The sequence below is a fragment of the Periophthalmus magnuspinnatus genome, chromosome 1 (genome assembly GCF_009829125.3).
Source record: "Periophthalmus magnuspinnatus isolate fPerMag1 chromosome 1, fPerMag1.2.pri, whole genome shotgun sequence".
Classification (NCBI taxonomy): Eukaryota; Metazoa; Chordata; class Actinopteri; order Gobiiformes; family Gobiidae; genus Periophthalmus; species Periophthalmus magnuspinnatus.
Window position 1 is genome coordinate 33591053 of NC_047126.1, and position 23939 is coordinate 33614991.

General features: G+C 41.6%; 1 protein-coding gene across 1 annotated transcript in view; it reads left to right on the forward strand.

Annotated features, from left to right (window-relative positions):
* baiap2l2b (BAR/IMD domain containing adaptor protein 2 like 2b) overlaps positions 1-23939 on the forward strand; it is a 79383-nt gene that overhangs the window by 24157 nt on the left and 31287 nt on the right. The gene's annotated exons all lie outside the window — the stretch shown is intronic.

A 23939-nucleotide genomic window follows, 5' to 3' on the forward strand; every position in this document is an offset into this window, starting at 1 on the left:
TAAAGTCTAAAACATTCCAGCTAAACAAGGATTAAAACTAAAGCTGGTAAAAATATATGTTTAAATGTTATATATTTCAAACACTATTTCCAGATAATGACTCCGACGACACTGTGAACGGAGACGGTCCCAGACCCACTCAGAGCCGACAGCACCGAAAACAGAAGAAAGAGTTCCCTGTACGTTTGTATTCACCACACACTCAAGCAGCTGTTTACAAAGTCTGTGTAATCCCACAGTTCACACCTTGGTGTAGTTCAATGGACTTCACTAATAACAGTACAATACTCCTACTATTATAAGCCACTAGGATGTGTCAGTTTCAGTGTAGTTAGCTTCTCGCTTCAGACAAAAAAACGCTTGGATGAGGGAAACCTATTTACTCTAAAACTTTTATCCATTTGACAGACCTAAACTGTTTACAAACCTTAAACCATTACCTGGGTATTTGTGGGATAATAATTCATAGACACAAAAGGTATTTAATAATTTAATAGTAGACAGTAGACAGGGGGCACTATGGCATTTCAGATGGAACAAGTTTAATAAGTTTATGTGTATGGATCATAGACAGTGTATATAAATGGACATGGCTAACAAACCACCTGTCGTATTCCAAATAGGCCGTGAGTGTGGGCGTACTCCCAGATCCATTGACTCTGGCATCGATTCACTTTATGTTAGACACGTCCTCCAGCTCCTCCGGTGGGACCCCAAGGCGTTCCCAGGCCAGCCGAGAGACATAGTCCCTCCAGCGTGTCCTGGGTCTTCCCCGGGGCCTCCTCCCGGTGGGACATGCCCAAGAACACCTCCCTAGGGAGGCATCCAGGAGGCATCCTGAGTAGATGCCTGAGCCACCTCAGCTGGCTCCTCTCAACTTGTAGGAGCAGCGGCTCTACTCCGAGCTCCTCCCGTGTGACTGAGCTCCTCACCCTATCCCTAAGAGTGCGCCCAGCCACTCTGCGGAGGAAACCCATTTCGGCCGCTTGTATCCGCAGTCTTGTCCTTTCGGTCATTACCCAGAGCTCATGACCATAGGTGAGGGTAGGAACGTAGATTGACCGGTAAATCAAGAGCTTCGCCTTCCGGCTCAGCTCCTTCTTCACCACAACAGACCGATACGGCGACCGCATCACTGCAGACGCTGCACCGATTCGCCTGTCAATCTCACGCTCCATCCAGGAAGGATAGAGCATGAGTAAAATTTTCTTAATTGGTAATTCAAGTGGGATAGCGATTTAAAGTACCATAATTTAGATCAATATTGTGATTTAAAATACAATGTAATGATTCACGGATTTCATAGATTATAACTACTATCAGACAGAAGGACAATAAGTCTGATTTAACACCATTATATTAATAGCTATTTACAGTTTTAAAATAGTTGTGACTTTAGGCTTAAATACAGTAAGATAACCAACATTGGATCTCAATTACATTCTAGTCTAAGCTAACAGCACCCATCCAACTCAAGAACTCCCTCCAAAACCTCAGATATGTTTGGCTTTCACTCTTACACCAAAGTTACACAATAAAATCTCTTCAACACTTGCACAAACACCAGCCCCTTCTATACAAATGTGTCCAAATATGTTACAATTATTGTCTTTATGTAATCCCCATGGTGTGTTTCCTATGTTTTTGACTCTAGAAGCCAGCGATCAACGGGCTGCCTCCTACTCCAAAAGTCCTGGTGAGTAGCTATGTTCATTGTGCTGGAGCATTCTGGAGATAGTTGGGGTTTTACATTTGGTACACATGGTTTGACACTTAGAAAGCTGCCGCCAAAGAAGTTAACAATGATTTATATAGACAAGGATTTACATAGGCAAGAGTTGTTTAGTATGGGAATTGTGGTACACCAAAATTATGTTTGTATTTTGATTTTGATATGGTTTGTTAGACTAGGCCGGGACTAGGCCGGGACTAGACACCTTGCTAAACCAGGATGTGACTGACTCAAAATTAGACCAGGACTAGACCAGGATGTGACTGACTCAAAATTAGACCAGGACTAGACCAGGATGTGACTGAACCAGAACTGAACCAGAACTGAACCAGGACAAGATCAGGACAGAACCAGGACTTAAACTAAGGCTGAACCAGGACTAAACTAGGACCGTACCAGCACCGTACCAGCACCGTACCAGCACCGTACCAGCACCGGACCAGCACCGGACCAGCACCGGACCAGGACTGGACGAGGACTAGACCAGGACATAACTGAACCAAGACTAAACATGTCAAAACTAGGTCTAAATTGGTTCTAAAATGTGACTAAAACCAGTCAAAACCAGGAAAATGGCATGTGCTAATATTGCATTAATAGAGTTGTTAATCTTTGTATTAACATAAGTTACTGATTAAGCATTTTAAACTGTGTCGTTTCAGATGGGAGCATGTTTCTCTAAAGTATTTGATGGGTGTCCATTGAAGATCAACTGCGCCACATCCTGGATCCACCCAGACACAAAAGGTAAAGGAAAGACAGGAAACTAAAGGTGCGAACTGCAACCAATAGCTAATACATTACATAAACCAACATTGAATGGAACTTGTGTATTTTGGGACCAACTGCAGTTTGTTTCAAGAATTCTAACTTCGAATGGGCCTAACCATAGACTAGAAAGAAAGAAGTGGAGTGTTACATCACCCACAGCATTTGGCTCCAATCAAATGAAGCTCATCAGGGCTAGCAGTTATAGGGGCCAATTTGGAGCAGAGTTCCATATCAGGAATTCCGACTGCAAGTATTATAGCAACCAAAGAGCCAATCCGGAGTGAAACTGTTGAAGTTAATGCCCCTTTCTGCTTAGCAAGTCTGTCAATCAAACCTGTTGATAACGCTAATGGGAGCGACCTCGGGGAAAGAAGGTGCCTGATTTGTCTGTTATTACTGTTCATATCTTGATTTACAGAAACAATTGTGAAATAAAAACCCCAGGATCATGTAGAGCGGCTTTATACGAACATTTTAAGACCAAAATGACGCTTCTGACAGCAGCAGTTAAAGAGAGAGGGGTGACAGTTGGAGTCGATGGAGCCGGAAGTGATTCTGTGCTCAGTTCCTATTAGAACTTGGCGGCTAGCGCATTAGCTATGTCCATGTCATGTCCATGTCCATTTATATATACAGTCAATGGACCTAACCAGTGTTCCCCATTCTCTTCTAGATCAGTATCTTATTTTTGGGACAGAGGATGGCATTTATACATTGAATCTGAATGAGCTTCATGAAGCCACAATGGAGCAGGTAATGTTCTTTATTATTCATTATTTTATTATTATTGTCATTGCCAATCTTTAATAAAAAACTTAATATTCAAATAAGTTTTCTTCACAGGAACAATGCCTGTTTTTCCATATAAAACAGGAAAACTTTAATTCAATGTACAGTTCTTCTTTCTTTACTGGACTATGGTGACATTACTTACACAGCAAACACCTTTAAATCTATTTACCACGGTCACTACACTCACAGCTGTGATCTGTACAGCAGGGTCAGCTGGACCTCACTGCAGATTTATGCACACCCACATCTTCATTTGCAAAGCTATACTGGCAAAACCTCCACAGTATCTCACCTCCCTCATTCAATTCAATTCTTATCATTACCATAGTGAGGTCTGAGGGCAGGCAAGGCAAGTTTATTTGTATAGCACAATTCATACACAAGTAATTCAAAGTGCTTTACAAAACAAGAAAGACATTAAAATCACAATACAAATAGTAATAATCATAAATAATCATCATAAAATCAACATTAACATTACAGAACAGTTTGGAGCCTGGATTTAAACATTGTGAAAGTAGAGGCCTGGTTTATGCCTGCTTTAAGTCCTGACTCTGGTCCTGACTCTGGTCCTGACTCTGGTCCTGACTGATTCTATGCCCCTCATTTTATATATCATAAACTCAAACTAAACAGTGTAATTGCCTTAAGTGAATGTAAACACACCCTGTCATCTGTTCAGATCCGTGTCATTGTTTTAACTGAAGCCTGTGGACCAGTTTCAGTAAATATTTAAAAATATATGTATTTTAGTAATTATAAATGTTGTATGTTTTAACTGTATTCAGGACTCCCTTTGAAAATGAGATTGCAATCCCACAGGACTTCCTGATAAAATTAAACAAATAAAAATAAATGATCAGCATATCTGTCAAACTAGAATCTGTTCATTTAAATGGGCAGTATAAATCAGATAGTGAGACTAATTAAATAACCCCATAAATAGATCTGATTTTTGTGTGTGTGCAGTACGTGTGTGTGTGGGGGGGGGGGGGGTGCATATGTGTGTGCGTGCCTGCGTGCCTGCGTGCCTATGTGTGTTTACATGCACTAAATAGATAATAATAGAATAGAATAATAGAATAAAGACAGAGTGACTGTCACATTTGGAAGATAAAATACAAAAGATTTTAAAATAACTTTAAATCCTTAACATTTTCTCCTTTGTTTTTGTCATTGCCACTACCATGTCAAAACCTGCACAGGTGTGAACAATCGGAGAAAAATCAGATTACTCAGATCAGATGCAACTGTTTAATGACATTTCAATAATCAAATAACTTAGACCTAACCTAATAAATTAGATTATGATTAGATTTTTGTTGTGAATGTAAATATAGCCACTGATAAAAGCTCAGTTTCCAAAATGAATGACGTCTCCTCTCTCGTTTTCAGTTGTTTCCTCGTCGGTGCACATGGCTTTATATCATCAACAACAACCTCATGTCTCTCTCAGGTACGACCCCCTTTAATTTCATAACAAAACACATTATCCTGATGTATACTGCCAGGCCTAAAAAAAGGGCACACACTCTAATATTTGGTTGTTCCGCCTTTAGCTTTGATTACAGCACCCTTTCGCTGTGGCATCGTTTGGATAAGCTTCTTCAATGTCACAAGATTTATTTCCATCCAGTGTTGCATTAATTTTTCACCAACATCTTGCATTGATGATGGTAGAGTCTGATCTGCACAAAGTCTTCTCTAGCACATCCCAAAGATTCTCAATGGGGTTAAGGTCTGGACTCTGTGGTGGCCCATCCATGTGTGGAAATGGTGTCTCATACATACTCCCTGAACCACTCTTAGACAATTTGAGCCTGATGAATCCTGACATTGTCATCTTGGAATATGCCCATCCCATCAGGGAAGAAAAAAATCTTTGATAGAATAACCTGGTCATTCAGTATACTCAGCTGACCTCATTCTTTGAGCGCATGTTGTTGCTGAACCTAGACCTGACCAACTGCAGCAACCCCAACCTATTTGCTTAGTAAAATCCAGGTGGTGACTTTTTTTTTTGGCCAGGCAGTACATTTATCCAACTACACCAAAAAAGCTTCCATCTTAACAGTAATAATTTTATGTCCCCTTCTTTTTTACAATATCCTAGCTAGAATCCTATTAGTTTAGCATTGAGCTGTAGACAGGTCAGAACCATAGACTGTATGTATAAATGGAGGTAGCTAACCTGCTAGCCGCTGCATTCCAAATAGAGAGAGAGCATTGGCACGTCCATGTATAAAGACGTGGACTAAGTGAGTGTGACGTCACCCACAGCGTTTGGCTCCAGTCAAGTGAAGCTCATCGAGGCTAGCAGTTATAGGGGACAATCCTTGCTGTGTGAGTATCATAGCAACCAAAGAGCCAGTCTGGAGTGAGGCTATTGAAGGTAATGCCTCTTCTTGCCGGTACCGCTGGTTTAGCAGGGAGCGGGCACTTAGCGACGCTGTTAATCAAACCTGTTGCTAGCACTAGCAGGAGTGACCTCGGGGAAAGAAGGCGCCTGATTTGTCTGTTATTAATGTTCATATCTTGATTTACAGACACAATAGTGAAATAAAAACCCAGGATCATGTAGAGCGGTTTAATACGAACATTTAAGACCAAAATGACTCTGAGTCAGAGAGCGGAGACACAGTTTTTCAATGCAAAGTGAATTGGACTCAAAGTCACTGGAGTGTGCGGCTGTTAGCAGGTTAGCTATGTCCATTTATATACAGTGTGATTGAAATGACTTAAAACCATGAGATTAATATGAAAAGTCTGTGGAGCTAATGATAAGATTCAGCATTTGTGGATCTCAAGTTTGGATATTTCTTTCAAAAACAGTGATTCTCCCATAAAGTTTTATAGGCTCTTCCATCTGAAACATGAATGCAGCTTTAAACACTGTCTGGTGTTTTGATGTCATCCAAAACACGCTATAAACCATTCCTTTGTGGTTTGATTGATTATAAATCCCTGCTGGTGTGTGCTATCTGCCTTCTCTCACACAGTATATCCACAGACTAAAATAACCCCATTGTCCCTATAGGCCTGTGACTCACTGTGACTCACTGCTGTGTTTTGAAGGAAGATTTGATCTAGTGATTTTAAGAGATGATGTGCGTTACCTACAGAATAACGGCATTGGTTTGCTTAGACAGCAGCTGTACACAGAGATAACAACAGAAAGTGGTCAAAGGTGCTATTTTTACCATGCAGTTGTAAAGTTATTTTAGTGTTTATAACAACATAGCAGTGGGTATAAAGATAAAATGATCACACCTATATTTCTTATTTAAATTACTAATAACAGTACATTGTTCTGTAAACTGTAGCCACGGTCACAGGTTCAAATCGGCGAAATTTACAAATCACAAACATTGTAATTAGGTCCAAGCACCACAAGCTGGTGATGGGCCTTTAAATCATAGACTGTTTATATAAATGGACATAGCTAACCTACTAGCCGCCACGTTCCCAACAGGAAGTGAACATGGGCCCGCATCCAGCTCCGTCAACTCTGGCACCAATTCACTTTACATTGAAAAAATGTGTTTCCTCTCTCTGTAACTGCTGCTGTCAGACTCGTCATTTTGGTCTTAAAATGTTCGTAACTCACGTATGAACATTAATAACAAACAATCAGATGCCTTTTTCGATGAGAGTGCTCCCTCTAGTGTTAGCAACAGTTTTGATTGACAGCATTGCTAAGGTTTGTCAGAGTGTAGCAGATTTTTTTCACCCAGATGCCAGAGTCACTTGTAGTGAGCTGCGTGTCTGAATCTCTCTGTGAATGTGTCTCTATAGAGTCCACTAAAGACTGCAGGGCTGAGTGACTGAGGGGTCAGGGGCTAGTGGGATATGGACAAGGCCTATGTACTAAATCTCACAATGTTGTGTTTATGTTTAAATCCATCTCTGACCGCTGACCTTCTGTTCTCTTCTTTGTCTCCTGCTCTCGTGGCTTCACTGATACTAACGGCCTCATCAGAAGGTAATCCCCCATCACAGCTTTTCTGTTTTTACTCATGTGCACCGCTAACCTGGCTACTCCAACTAACCCGGCTAACCCAGCCACCCTGGTTAAGCCAGCTAACCCGGCTAACCAAACCATATCATCCAATTTTAACAACTATCTTACATATTTTTCAAGTTTATTTATTTATTTATTCTCATCAACTAGTTGGAATGTAGGTTAATAAGATATTCTTCATAAATGTGGCTATTATAAGTTAATAGACCTGAGTGAGAACAGTGAGCGATGGAAACAAACAAGTATTTTAGTACATTTCCTCAGTTTTTTTTCTCTTCTCATTTCAGTTTTAGTTTAGTTCTGCTCATTTTTTTATTATGTAAAAATAATAATAAATGTTTGAATTTGTTAAAAAATACATCGTACAGATCCTGCAGTAGTCAATTTGACCAACGTCAGGCCTTTATACCATATTTATTCATGATCTTATATTTCTAACTTTTTTCCCTCTAAACCTTCATAACATCTCCTCATGCTTCCAATTTCATCTTTTAATACACACTCTATCATCACTAGAACAGTTTGTTTTTTTCTGTATTTAACTTAATTGTATGTAAAAGTTTGATCTTAAATTCCCTAAACATGACCTAGCCTTGTTGCCAGATACAAGGTGAACGTGCTCACATCAAATATAGCTTTTACAGGTAACACTTGTAATGCTGATTTATTACAAAAACATTGTTCACGTTGTTAGAATTTTGTGTTTTGGTTCAAGACAATTATCCAATCAGAAAGCCGAATGAGCCTCACATGACTCTCATTTGGGTTGCCATTTTTGATGCTGAAATCCAGTTGGTTTAAACCTAAAATGCCTCTCTCTGATCTGAATGGTCACTACCTAAAACCCAGCACCTGCAGCCATCATGAGTCAGTGCTAGTGCAGCCTATAGTACTGCTGTATTTACTGTCCAAGTACTAAGAATGAGGAATACTTATATGTGTCCCCTATCTGCAGGTTTAGGCTCTGGCAACACAGGTTGAATTGTGCTTGTAAACTTTTTTAACTGTATTTAACCTTAGCGTTGTTAGTTTTTTAAATATACTTGGATAGCGACATTTTTGTAATAATGATCTTTGGTTTGTGCAGGTAAAACGTTCCAGCTGTATTCTCATAACCTTATCGGTCTGTTTGAGCAGCTGAAGAAACCAGGACTCGCTGCTCAGTTTCAGACACATCGCTTTCCCGATAAAATCCTGCCCAGGTGAGAACTAAAATGGGACTAGACCAGGCTCAAACCATGGTTTAACCTTGCAAAAATCTAGGGACTAAACCAGGACTAAATCATTTCTATTTTTAACACCAGTTTGTGATCTTTTATTCTAATTGAGGCCTGACCAAATAAATGTGTATATCTATAGATTTATGTAATATTTTTACTTCAAATGTGATGTTTTTGTACACTCCAATTGCTATGTTAGACTGCACACATACAGACGTTGTAGTTCCTCTCCTCCATCTCTCCACATCTCAAACAGCTCGAGCCTCAGACCTGCTGTGTTTTGGAGAAGGTCAAAACTTTGGCTTTTAAACTTTAGGCGTCACACTGAGCAGAGCCTTTCTTCTCATTGTGATATATCGTTTTTTGATTAGTCATGGTTGTAAGTGAAATAAATGGTATAGCTTTGGTCCTCTCTCGCTCAGACGTCAGTAGCTTGTTTAAACCATGTTCTTTTTTCAGGAGATTTGCCTTGACAACGAAGATCCCAGATACGAAAGGATGTCATAAGTGCTGCATTGGTGAGTTTATTCTATATTTAGCCTTGTCTGGGGTCTCCTATATGACACAAAATGGACTCCTGTGAGCTTTAATCAATGTTATAATGCTGTTACCACCTCAAAAACACAAACAGTTGTTTTGTTTCATTTAGACATTTGAATAACGCTTTTTATTATTAGTCTGTATACATTTCCAAAGCTCAAAATGCTCTGTTCCACCTTGTGATGCCATGAAGTGGTAGTTTTCAAGTTAACAGCTCCTTTTACCTTTTGTTCAGTAGAGACTGGCAGTTCCAGGACTCAAATTATCCAAATCATCCAAATGATTCAAGTGAAGGTGTATGGAGTTTAAAAACAAATGTCAAAAAGTATTTGCGCCTCCCAGTGTTTTCCTTTCCATAGAAATCCGGTCCAAATGGCTCTTTGGTTGTTAAAGGTTGCTGACCCCTGATAGAGTTAATCCTAATTTCCAAACTGTTTTTAAATTAAATATCCATCCATCCATCCATCCATTTTCTTCCGCTTATCCGGGGCCGGGTCGCGGGGGCAGCAGTCTAAGCAGGGACTCCCAGACTTCCCTCACCCCGGACACGTCCTCCAGCTCCTCCGGTGGGACCCCAAGGCGTTCCCAGGCCAGCCGAGAGACATAGTCCCTCCAGCGTGTCCTGGGTCTTCCCCGGGGCCTCCTCCCGGTGGGACATGCCCAGAACACCTCCCTAGGGAGGCGTCCAGGAGGCATCCTGAGCAGATGCCCGAGCCACCTCAGCTGGCTCCTCTCGACGTGTAGGAGCAGCGGCTCTACTCCGAGCTCCTCTCGTGTGACTGAGCTCCTCACCCTATCCCTAAGGGTGCGCCCGGCCACCCTCTGGAGGAAACTCATTTCAGCCGCTTGTATCCGCGATCTTGTCCTTTCGGTCATTACCCAGAGCTCATGACCATAGGTGAGGGTAGGAACGTAAATTGACCGGTAAATCGAGAGCTTCGCCTTCTGGCTCAGCTCCTTCTTCACCACAACAGACCAATACAGCGACCGCATGACTGCAGACGCTGCACCGATCTGCCTGTCAATCTCGCGCTCCATCCTTCCCTCACTCGTGAACAAGACCCCGAGATACTTCAACTCCTCCACTTGAGGCAGAGACTCACCACCCAGGGGAGAGGGCAAATCACCTTTTTCCAGTCAAGAACCATGGCCACGGATTTGGAGGAGCTGATTCTCATCCCAGCCGCTTCACACTCGGCTGCAAACTGCCCCAGTGCCTGCTGCAGGTCCTGGCTCAAAGAAGCCCACAGACCACATCATCGGCAAACAGCAGAGATGAGATCCTGTGGTTCCCAAACCAGGCCCCCTCCGGCCCCTGGCTGCGCCTAGAAATTCTGTCCATAAATATAATGAACACAACCAGTGACAAAGTGCAGCCCTGGCAGAGTCCAACATGCACCGGGAACAGGTCTGACTTACTGCCGGCAATGCGAACACAGCTCCTGCTCCGGTCATACAGGGACCGGACAGCCCTTAGCAAAGAGCCCCGGATCCCACATTCCCAGAGCACCCCCCAAAGGACACCACGAGGGACACGGTCGAATGCCTTCTCCAGGTCCACAAAACACATGGACTGGTTGGACAAACTCCCATGAACCCTTGAGGACCCGATGGAGAGTATAAAGCTGGAAATAGTTGTGTATAATAGTTTTGGTTGGAGTGCCTTTAATTTAATGTCACTGGTGTTGTTTGAATACTTCATTCACATTCACACTGTGCTTCTTCACAGTGAGAAACCCGTACACAGGACACAAGTATCTGTGTGGAGCGCTGCAGTCTGGGATCGTCCTGCTGCAGTGGTACGAGCCCATGCAGAGGTTCATGCTCATCAAGGTCAGAACCATGTCACATAATGTGAATGATACACACAAATACTGCAGAATACTACTACTACCAACACTACTACTAACACTACAGGACACACACAGATACTTCTAAAAAAATACTACTGCAACTATTTCTACTGCTATTGTCACTGCTGCTTCTATTTATCCATCTGATGCAGTTAAAATGAGTTCAGAATGTTATCTTAAGTTGTGTGACTAGTTTTGCTTTAGTTTTTGTTAAATCCATCAAGGCAATTCAGTATGTAGATTATTTTGGTAAGAATACATTAAAAAGCCAAACTGAAATACATCTAAACTAGTCTAAAGGTAAGAGTTTGTTCATGAATACAGATCTGAACGTTTCATCACGACCTCTTTTTACCCCTGTTTCTCCTCAGCACTTTGACTTTCCCTTGCCGAGCCCTCTTAAAGTCTTTGAGATGTTGGTGGTTCCAGAGCAGGAGTATCCTCTGGTCTGCGTGGCCCTATCTCGAGGTGCTGAGCCTGGGCAGGTCGTTCGCTTCGAAACCATCAACCTGAACTCGTGCTCGTCCTGGTTCACTGAGATGGGGATGAGTGAGTTTGATGTTTTACCCCGTGTGACCTGTGAAGATGAAATGGATAATATTACTTTAAAGAAGAGGATATTATGCACAAGCTGTCTCTCTTTTAGCTTTTACCGTGTTATAATGGTGTTTCTACTACTATTACTACTACTAACACCACTGCTACTGCTATAGGACACACAAATACTGCTATTACTGCTGCTAAATGCTCCTACTACAAACACTGCTGCTACTACTCCTACAAGAGTTGCAGCAGTTACAGGTTCTGTTTTATGCAAAACTGACTCTTGTGAACTTTAATCCATGTAGCGCTGTTACCTCCTCAAAAACAGACCTGGAATTGTGTTTTGTTTCATTCACACATGTTTAACACACAAACCCTTCATATTTAGGCGAGTTCTTCTCTCAAACAGAAACACACTGTTCCACCTTGTGTCATGTGGTAAAGGTGCTCCACTGTGTTTTTAAACTCATACACCTTCACTAGAATTTATATGGATCATTTCAAACCTAGAATTGCAAATCTCTACTGAACTAAAGGTAAAAGAGCTGTTTTAACTTGAAAACTACCACTGATGTAGACAGACTAATAATAAAGTGTTACTCAAACATGTGTGAATGAAACAAAACACAATTCCAGGTCTGTTTTTGAGGAGGTAACAGCGCTACATGGATTAAAGTTCACAAGAGTCAGTTTTGCATAAAACAGAACCTGTAACTGCTGCAACTCTTGTAGGAGTAGTAGCAGCAGTGTTTGTAGTAGGAGCATTTAGCAGCAGTAATAGCAGTATTTGTGTGTCCTATAGCAGTAGCAGTGGTGTTAGTAGTAGTAGTAATAGTAGTAGAAACACCATTATAACACGGTAAAAGCTAAAAGAGAGACAGCTTGTGCATAATATCCTCTTCTTTAAAGTAATATTATCCATTTCATCTTCACAGGTCACACGGGGTAAAACATCAAACTCACTCATCCCCATCTCAGTGAACCAGGACGAGCACGAGTTCAGGTTGATGGTTTCGAAGCGAACGACCTGCCCAGGCTCAGCACCTCGAGATAGGGCCACGCAGACCAGAGGATACTCCTGCTCTGGAACCACCAACATCTCAAAGACTTTAAGAGGGCTCGGCAAGGGAAAGTCAAAGTGCTGAGGAGAAACAGGGGTAAAAAGAGGTCGTGATGAAACGTTCAGATCTGTATTCATGAACAAACTCTTACCTTTAGACTAGTTTAGATGTATTTCAGTTTGGCTTTTTAATGTATTCTTACCAAAATAATCTACATACTGAATTGCCTTGATGGATTTAACAAAAACTAAAGCAAAACTAGTCACACAACTTAAGATAACATTCTGAACTCATTTTAACTGCATCAGATGGATAAATAGAAGCAGCAGTGACAATAGCAGTAGAAATAGTTGCAGTAGTATTTTTTTAGAAGTATCTGTGTGTGTCCTGTAGTGTTAGTAGTAGTGTTGGTAGTAGTAGTATTCTGCAGTATTTGTGTGTATCATTCACATTATGTGACATGGTTCTGACCTTGATGAGCATGAACCTCTGCATGGGCTCGTACCACTGCAGCAGGACGATCCCAGACTGCAGCGCTCCACACAGATACTTGTGTCCTGTGTACGGGTTTCTCACTGTGAAGAAGCACAGTGTGAATGTGAATGAAGTATTCAAACAACACCAGTGACATTAAATTAAAGGCACTCCAACCAAAACTATTATACACAACTATTTCCAGCTTTATACTCTCCATCGGGTCCTCAAGGGTTCATGGGAGTTTGTCCAACCAGTCCATGTGTTTTGTGGACCTGGAGAAGGCATTCGACCGTGTCCCTCGTGGTGTCCTTTGGGGGTGCTCTGGGAATGTGGGATCCGGGGCTCTTTGCTAAGGGCTGTCCGGTCCCTGTATGACCGGAGCAGGAGCTGTGTTCGCATTGCCGGCAGTAAGTCAGACCTGTTCCCGGTGCATGTTGGACTCTGCCAGGGCTGCACTTTGTCACTGGTTGTGTTCATTATATTTATGGACAGAATTTCTAGGCGCAGCCAGGGGCCTGGAGGGGGCCTGGTTTGGGAACCACAGGATCTCATCTCTGCTGTTTGCCGATGATGTGGTCTGTGGGCTTCTTTGAGCCAGGACCTGCAGCAGGCACTGGGGCAGTTTGCAGCCGAGTGTGAAGCGGCTGGGATGAGAATCAGCTCCTCCAAATCCGTGGCCATGGTTCTTGACTGGAAAAAGGTGGTTTGCCCTCTCCCCTGGGTGGTGAGTCTCTGCCTCAAGTGGAGGAGTTGAAGTATCTCGGGGTCTTGTTCACGAGTGAGGGAAGGATGGAGCGCGAGATTGACAGGCAGATCGGTGCAGCGTCTGCAGTCATGCGGTCGCTGTATTGGTCTGTTGTGGTGAAGAAGGAGCTGAGCCAGAAGGCGAAGCTCTCGATTTACCGGTCAATTTACGTTCCTACCCTCACCTATGGTCATGAGCTCTGGGTAATGACCGAAAGGACAAGATCGCGGATACAAGCGGCTGAAATGAGTTTCCTCCAGAGGGTGGCCGGGCGCACCCTTAGGGATAGGGTGAGGAGCTCAGTCACACGAGAGGAGCTCGGAGTAGAGCCGCTGCTCCTACACGTCGAGAGGAGCCAGCTGAGGTGGCTCGGGCATCTGCTCAGGATGCCTCCTGGACGCCTCCCTAGGGAGGTGTTCTGGGCATGTCCCACCGGGAGGAGGCCCCGGGGAAGACCCAGGACACGCTGGAGGGACTATGTCTCTCGGCTGGCCTGGGAACGCCTTGGGGTCCCACCGGAGGAGCTGGAGGACGTGTCCGGGGTGAGGGAAGTCTGGGAGTCCCTGCTTAGACTGCTGCCCCCGCGACCCGGCCCCGGATAAGCGGAAGAAAATGGATGGATGGATGGATGGATATTTAATTTAAAAACAGTTTGGAAATTAGGATTAACTCTATCAGGGGTCAGCAACCTTTAACAACCAAAGAGCCATTTGGACCGGATTTCTATGGAAAGGAAAACACTGGGAGGCGCAAATACTTTTTGACATTTGTTTTTAAACTCCATACACCTTCACTTGAATCATTTGGATGATTTGGATAATTTGAGTCCTGGAACTGCCAGTCTCTACTGAACAAAAGGTAAAAGGAGCTGTTAACTTGAAAACTACCACTTCATGGCATCACAAGGTGGAACAGAGCATTTTGAGCTTTGGAAATGTATACAGACTAATAATAAAAAGCGTTATTCAAATGTCTAAATGAAACAAAACAACTGTTTGTGTTTTTGAGGTGGTAACAGCATTATAACATTGATTAAAGCTCACAGGAGTCCATTTTGTGTCATATAGGAGACCCCAGACAAGGCTAAATATAGAATAAAACTCACCAATGCAGCACTTATGACATCCTTTCGTATCTGGGATCTTCGTTGTCAAGGCAAATCTCCTGAAAAAAGAACATGGTTTAAACAAGCTACTGACGTCTGAGCGAGAGAGGACCAAAGCTATACCATTTATTTCACTTACAACCATGACTAATCAAAAAACGATATATCACAATGAGAAGAAAGGCTCTGCTCAGTGTGACGCCTAAAGTTTAAAAGCCAAAGTTTTGACCTTCTCCAAAACACAGCAGGTCTGAGGCTCGAGCTGTTTGAGATGTGGAGAGATGGAGGAGAGGAACTACAACGTCTGTATGTGTGCAGTCTAGCAGTCTAACATAGCAATTGGAGTGTACAAAAACATCACATTTGAAGTAAAAATATTACATAAATCTATAGATATACACATTTATTTGGTCAGGCCTCAATTAGAATAAAAGATCACAAACTGGTGTTAAAAATAGAAATGATTTAGTCCTGGTTTAGTCCCTAGATTTTTGCAAGGTTAAACCATGGTTTGAGCCTGGTCTAGTCCCATTTTAGTTCTCACCTGGGCAGGATTTTATCGGGAAAGCGATGTGTCTGAAACTGAGCAGCGAGTCCTGGTTTCTTCAGCTGCTCAAACAGACCGATAAGGTTATGAGAATACAGCTGGAACGTTTTACCTGCACAAACCAAAGATCATTATTACAAAAATGTCGCTATCCAAGTATATTTAAAAAACTAACAACGCTAAGGTTAAATACAGTTAAAAAAGTTTACAAGCACAATTCAACCTGTGTTGCCAGAGCCTAAACCTGCAGATAGGGGACACATATAAGTATTCCTCATTCTTAGTACTTGGACAGTAAATACAGCAGTACTATAGGCTGCACTAGCACTGACTCATGATGGCTGCAGGTGCTGGGTTTTAGGTAGTGACCATTCAGATCAGAGAGAGGCATTTTAGGTTTAAACCAACTGGATTTCAGCATCAAAAATGGCAACCCAAATGAGAGTCATGTGAGGCTCATTCGGCTTTCTGATTGGATAATTGTCTTGAACCAAAACACAAAATTCTAACAACGTGAACAATGTTTTTGTAATAAATCAGCATTACAAGTGTTACCTGTAAAAGCTATATTTGATGTGAGCACGTTCACCTTGTATCTGGCAACAAGGCTAGGTCATGTTTAGGGAATTTAAGATCAAACTTTTACATACAATTAAGTTAAATACAGAAAAAAACAAACTGTTCTAGTGATGATAGAGTGTGTATTAAAAGATGAAATTGGAAGCATGAGGAGATGGTTATGAAGGTTTAGAGGGAAAAAAGTTAGAAATATAAGATCATGAATAAATATGGTATAAAGGCCTGACGTTGGTCAAATTGACTACTGCAGGATCTGTACGATGTATTTTTTAACAAATTCAAACATTTATTATTATTTTTACATAATAATAAAAAAATGAGCAGAACTAAACTAAAACTGAAATGAGAAGAGAAAAAAAACTGAGGAAATGTACTAAAATACTTGTTTGTTTCCATCGCTCACTGTTCTCACTCAGGTCTATTAACTTATAATAGCCACATTTATGAAGAATATCTTATTAACCTACATTCCAACTAGTTGATGAGAATAAATAAATAAATAAACTTGAAAAATATGTAAGATAGTTGTTAAAATTGGATGATATGGTTTGGTTAGCCGGGTTAGCTGGCTTAACCAGGGTGGCTGGGTTAGCCGGGTTAGTTGGAGTAGCCAGGTTAGCGGTGCACATGAGTAAAAACAGAAAAGCTGTGATGGGGGATTACCTTCTGATGAGGCCGTTAGTATCAGTGAAGCCACGAGAGCAGGAGACAAAGAAGAGAACAGAAGGTCAGCGGTCAGAGATGGATTTAAACATAAACACAACATTGTGAGATTTAGTACATAGGCCTTGTCCATATCCCACTAGCCCCTGACCCCTCAGTCACTCAGCCCTGCAGTCTTTAGTGGACTCTATAGAGACACATTCACAGAGAGATTCAGACACGCAGCTCACTACAAGTGACTCTGGCATCTGGGTGAAAAAAATCTGCTACACTCTGACAAACCTTAGCAATGCTGTCAATCAAAACTGTTGCTAACACTAGAGGGAGCACTCTCATCGAAAAAGGCATCTGATTGTTTGTTATTAATGTTCATACGTTGAGTTACGAACATTTTAAGACCAAAATGACGAGTCTGACAGCAGCAGTTACAGAGAGAGGAAACACATTTTTTCAATGTAAAGTGAATTGGTGCCAGAGTTGACGGAGCTGGATGCGGGCCCATGTTCACTTCCTGTTGGGAACGTGGCGGCTAGTAGGTTAGCTATGTCCATTTATATAAACAGTCTATGATTTAAAGGCCCATCACCAGCTTGTGGTGCTTGGACCTAATTACAATGTTTGTGATTTGTAAATTTCGCCGATTGAACCTGTGACCGTGGCTACAGTTTACAGAACAATGTACTGTTATTAGTAATTTAAATAAGAAATATAGGTGTGATCATTTTATCTTTATACCCACTGCTATGTTGTTTATAAACACTAAAATAACTTTACAACTGCATGGTAAAAATAGCACCTTTGACCACTTTCTGTTGTTATCTCTGTGTACAGCTGCTTTCTAAGCAAACCAATGCCGTTATTCTGTAGGTAACGCACATCATCTCTTAAAATCACTAGATCAAATCTTCCTTCAAAACACAGCAGTGAGTCACAGTGAGTCACAGGCCTATAGGGACAATGGGGTTATTTTAGTCTGTGGATATACTGTGTGAGAGAAGGCAGATAGCACACACCAGCAGGGATTTATAATCAATCAAACCACAAAGGAATGGTTTATAGCGTGTTTTGGATGACATCAAAACACCAGACAGTGTTTAAAGCTGCATTCATGTTTCAGATGGAAGAGCCTATAAAACTTTATGGGAGAATCACTGTTTTTGAAAGAAATATCCAAACTTGAGATCCACAAATGCTGAATCTTATCATTAGCTCCACAGACTTTTCATATTAATCTCATGGTTTTAAGTCATTTCAATCACACTGTATATAAATGGACATAGCTAACCTGCTAACAGCCGCACACTCCAGTGACTTTGAGTCCAATTCACTTTGCATTGAAAAACTGTGTCTCCGCTCTCTGACTCAGAGTCATTTTGGTCTTAAATGTTCGTATTAAACCGCTCTACATGATCCTGGGTTTTTATTTCACTATTGTGTCTGTAAATCAAGATATGAACATTAATAACAGACAAATCAGGCGCCTTCTTTCCCCGAGGTCACTCCTGCTAGTGCTAGCAACAGGTTTGATTAACAGCGTCGCTAAGTGCCCGCTCCCTGCTAAACCAGCGGTACCGGCAAGAAGAGGCATTACCTTCAATAGCCTCACTCCAGACTGGCTCTTTGGTTGCTATGATACTCACACAGCAAGGATTGTCCCCTATAACTGCTAGCCTCGATGAGCTTCACTTGACTGGAGCCAAACGCTGTGGGTGACGTCACACTCACTTAGTCCACGTCTTTATACATGGACGTGCCAATGCTCTCTCTCTATTTGGAATGCAGCGGCTAGCAGGTTAGCTACCTCCATTTATACATACAGTCTATGGTTCTGACCTGTCTACAGCTCAATGCTAAACTAATAGGATTCTAGCTAGGATATTGTAAAAAAGAAGGGGACATAAAATTATTACTGTTAAGATGGAAGCTTTTTTGGTGTAGTTGGATAAATGTACTGCCTGGCCAAAAAAAAAAGTCACCACCTGGATTTTACTAAGCAAATAGGTTGGGGTTGCTGCAGTTGGTCAGGTCTAGGTTCAGCAACAACATGCGCTCAAAGAATGAGGTCAGCTGAGTATACTGAATGACCAGGTTATTCTATCAAAGATTTTTTTCTTCCCTGATGGGATGGGCATATTCCAAGATGACAATGTCAGGATTCATCAGGCTCAAATTGTCTAAGAGTGGTTCAGGGAGTATGTATGAGACACCATTTCCACACATGGATGGGCCACCACAGAGTCCAGACCTTAACCCCATTGAGAATCTTTGGGATGTGCTAGAGAAGACTTTGTGCAGATCAGACTCTACCATCATCAATGCAAGATGTTGGTGAAAAATTAATGCAACACTGGATGGAAATAAATCTTGTGACATTGAAGAAGCTTATCCAAACGATGCCACAGCGAAAGGGTGCTGTAATCAAAGCTAAAGGCGGAACAACCAAATATTAGAGTGTGTGCCCTTTTTTTAGGCCTGGCAGTATACATCAGGATAATGTGTTTTGTTATGAAATTAAAGGGGGTCGTACCTGAGAGAGACATGAGGTTGTTGTTGATGATATAAAGCCATGTGCACCGACGAGGAAACAACTGAAAACGAGAGAGGAGACGTCATTCATTTTGGAAACTGAGCTTTTATCAGTGGCTATATTTACATTCACAACAAAAATCTAATCATAATCTAATTTATTAGGTTAGGTCTAAGTTATTTGATTATTGAAATGTCATTAAACAGTTGCATCTGATCTGAGTAATCTGATTTTTCTCCGATTGTTCACACCTGTGCAGGTTTTGACATGGTAGTGGCAATGACAAAAACAAAGGAGAAAATGTTAAGGATTTAAAGTTATTTTAAAATCTTTTGTATTTTATCTTCCAAATGTGACAGTCACTCTGTCTTTATTCTATTATTCTATTCTATTATTATCTATTTAGTGCATGTAAACACACATAGGCACGCAGGCACGCAGGCACGCACACACATATGCACCCCCCCCCCCCACACACACACGTACTGCACACACACAAAAATCAGATCTATTTATGGGGTTATTTAATTAGTCTCACTATCTGATTTATACTGCCCATTTAAATGAACAGATTCTAGTTTGACAGATATGCTGATCATTTATTTTTATTTGTTTAATTTTATCAGGAAGTCCTGTTGGGATTGCATCTCATTTCAAAGGGAGTCCTGAATACAGTTAAAACATACAACATTTATAATTACTAAAATACATATATTTTTAAATATTTACTGAAACTGGTCCACAGGCTTCAGTTAAAACAATGACACGGATCTGAACAGATGACAGGGTGTGTTTACATTCACTTAAGGCAATTACACTGTTTAGTTTGAGTTTATGATATATAAAATGAGGGGCATAGAATCAGTCAGGACCAGAGTCAGGACCAGAGTCAGGACCAGAGTCAGGACTAAAGCAGGAATAAACCAGGCCTCTACTTTCACAATGTTTAAATCCAGGCTCCAAACTGTTCTGTAATGTTAATGTTGATTTTATGATGATTATTTATGATTATTACTATTTGTATTGTGATTTTAATGTCTTTCTTGTTTTGTAAAGCACTTTGAATTACTTTGTGTATGAATTGTGCTATACAAATAAACTTGCCTTGCCTGCCCTCAGACCTACTATGGTAATGATAAGAATTGAATTGAATGAGGGAGGTGAGATACTGTGGAGGTTTTGCCAGTATAGCTTTGCAAATGAAGATGTGGGTGTGCATAAATCTGCAGTGAGGTCCAGCTGACCCTGCTGTACAGATCACAGCTGTGAGTGTAGTGACCGTGGTAAATAGATTTAAAGGTGTTTGCTGTGTAAGTAATGTCACCATAGTCCAGTAAAGAAAGAAGAACTGTACATTGAATTAAAGTTTTCCTGTTTTTATATGGAAAAACAGGCATTGTTCCTGTGAAGAAAACTTATTTGAATATTAAGTTTTTATTAAAGATTGGCAATGACAATAATAATAAAATAATGAATAATAAAGAACATTACCTGCTCCATTGTGGCTTCATGAAGCTCATTCAGATTCAATGTATAAATGCCATCCTCTGTCCCAAAAATAAGATACTGATCTAGAAGAGAATGGGGAACACTGGTTAGGTCCATTGACTGTATATATAAATGGACATGGACATGACATGGACATAGCTAATGCGCTAGCCGCCAAGTTCTAAATAGGAACTGAGCACAGAATCACTTCCGGCTCCATCGACTCCAACTGTCACCCCTCTCTCTTTAACTGCTGCTGTCAGAAGCGTCATTTTGGTCTTAAAATGTTCGTATAAAGCCGCTCTACATGATCCTGGGGTTTTTATTTCACAATTGTTTCTGTAAATCAAGATATGAACAGTAATAACAGACAAATCAGGCACCTTCTTTCCCCGAGGTCGCTCCCATTAGCGTTATCAACAGGTTTGATTGACAGACTTGCTAAGCAGAAAGGGGCATTAACTTCAACAGTTTCACTCCGGATTGGCTCTTTGGTTGCTATAATACTTGCAGTCGGAATTCCTGATATGGAACTCTGCTCCAAATTGGCCCCTATAACTGCTAGCCCTGATGAGCTTCATTTGATTGGAGCCAAATGCTGTGGGTGATGTAACACTCCACTTCTTTCTTTCTAGTCTATGGTTAGGCCCATTCGAAGTTAGAATTCTTGAAACAAACTGCAGTTGGTCCCAAAATACACAAGTTCCATTCAATGTTGGTTTATGTAATGTATTAGCTATTGGTTGCAGTTCGCACCTTTAGTTTCCTGTCTTTCCTTTACCTTTTGTGTCTGGGTGGATCCAGGATGTGGCGCAGTTGATCTTCAATGGACACCCATCAAATACTTTAGAGAAACATGCTCCCATCTGAAACGACACAGTTTAAAATGCTTAATCAGTAACTTATGTTAATACAAAGATTAACAACTCTATTAATGCAATATTAGCACATGCCATTTTCCTGGTTTTGACTGGTTTTAGTCACATTTTAGAACCAATTTAGACCTAGTTTTGACATGTTTAGTCTTGGTTCAGTTATGTCCTGGTCTAGTCCTCGTCCAGTCCTGGTCCGGTGCTGGTCCGGTGCTGGTCCGGTGCTGGTACGGTGCTGGTACGGTCCTAGTTTAGTCCTGGTTCAGCCTTAGTTTAAGTCCTGGTTCTGTCCTGATCTTGTCCTGGTTCAGTTCTGGTTCAGTTCTGGTTCAGTCACATCCTGGTCTAGTCCTGGTCTAATTTTGAGTCAGTCACATCCTGGTCTAGTCCTGGTCTAATTTTGAGTCAGTCACATCCTGGTTTAGCAAGGTGTCTAGTCCCGGCCTAGTCCCGGCCTAGTCCCGGCCTAGTCCCGGCCTAGTCCCGGCCTAGTCTAACAAACCATATCAAAATCAAAATACAAACATAATTTTGGTGTACCACAATTCCCATACTAAACAACTCTTGCCTATGTAAATCCTTGTCTATATAAATCATTGTTAACTTCTTTGGCGGCAGCTTTCTAAGTGTCAAACCATGTGTACCAAATGTAAAACCCCAACTATCTCCAGAATGCTCCAGCACAATGAACATAGCTACTCACCAGGACTTTTGGAGTAGGAGGCAGCCCGTTGATCGCTGGCTTCTAGAGTCAAAAACATAGGAAACACACCATGGGGATTACATAAAGACAATAATTGTAACATATTTAGACACATTTGTATAGAAGGGGCTGGTGTTTGTGCAAGTGTTGAAGAGATTTTATTGTGTAACTTTGGTGTAAGAGTGAAAGCCAAACATATCTGAGGTTTTGGAGGGAGTTCTTGAGTTGGATGGGTGCTGTTAGCTTAGACTAGAATGTAATGAGATCCAATGTTGGTTATCTTACTGTATTTAAGCCTAAAGTCACAACTATTTTAAAACTGTAAATAGCTATTAATATAATGGTGTTAAATCAGACTTATTGTCCTTCTGTCTGATAGTAGTTATAATCTATGAAATCCGTGAATCATTACATTGTATTTTAAATCACAATATTGATCTAAATTATGGTACTTTAAATCGCTATCCCACTTGAATTACCAATTAAGAAAATTTTACTCATGCTCTATCCTTCCTGGATGGAGCGTGAGATTGACAGGCGAATCGGTGCAGCGTCTGCAGTGATGCGGTCGCCGTATCGGTCTGTTGTGGTGAAGAAGGAGCTGAGCCGGAAGGCGAAGCTCTTGATTTACCGGTCAATCTACGTTCCTACCCTCACCTATGGTCATGAGCTCTGGGTAATGACCGAAAGGACAAGACTGCGGATACAAGCGGCCGAAATGGGTTTCCTCCGCAGAGTGGCTGGGCGCACTCTTAGGGATAGGGTGAGGAGCTCAGTCACACGGGAGGAGCTCGGAGTAGAGCCGCTGCTCCTACAAGTTGAGAGGAGCCAGCTGAGGTGGCTCAGGCATCTACTCAGGATGCCTCCTGGATGCCTCCCTAGGGAGGTGTTCTTGGGCATGTCCCACCGGGAGGAGGCCCGGGGACCAGGACACGCTGGAGGGACTATGTCTCTCGGCTGGCCTGGGAACGCCTTGGGGTCCCACCGGAGGAGCTGGAGGACGTGTCTAACATAAAGTGAATCGATGCCAGAGTCAATGGATCTGGGAGTACGCCCACACTCACGGCCTATTTGGAATACGACAGGTGGTTTGTTAGCCATGTCCATTTATATACACTGTCTATGATCCATACACATAAACTTATTAAACTTGTTCCATCTGAAATGCCATAGTGCCCCCTGTCTACTGTCTACTATTAAATTATTAAATACCTTTTGTGTCTATGAATTATTATCCCACAAATACCCAGGTAATGGTTTAAGGTTTGTAAACAGTTTAGGTCTGTCAAATGGATAAAAGTTTTAGAGTAAATAGGTTTCCCTCATCCAAGCGTTTTTTGTCTGAAGCGAGAAGCTAACTACACTGAAACTGACACATCCTAGTGGCTTATAATAGTAGGAGTATTGTACTGTTATTAGTGAAGTCCATTGAACTACACCAAGGTGTGAACTGTGGGATTACACAGACTTTGTAAACAGCTGCTTGAGTGTGTGGTGAATACAAACGTACAGGGAACTCTTTCTTCTGTTTTCGGTGCTGTCGGCTCTGAGTGGGTCTGGGACCGTCTCCGTTCACAGTGTCGTCGGAGTCATTATCTGGAAATAGTGTTTGAAATATATAACATTTAAACATATATTTTTACCAGCTTTAGTTTTAATCCTTGTTTAGCTGGAATGTTTTAGACTTTAGCTTATAATAC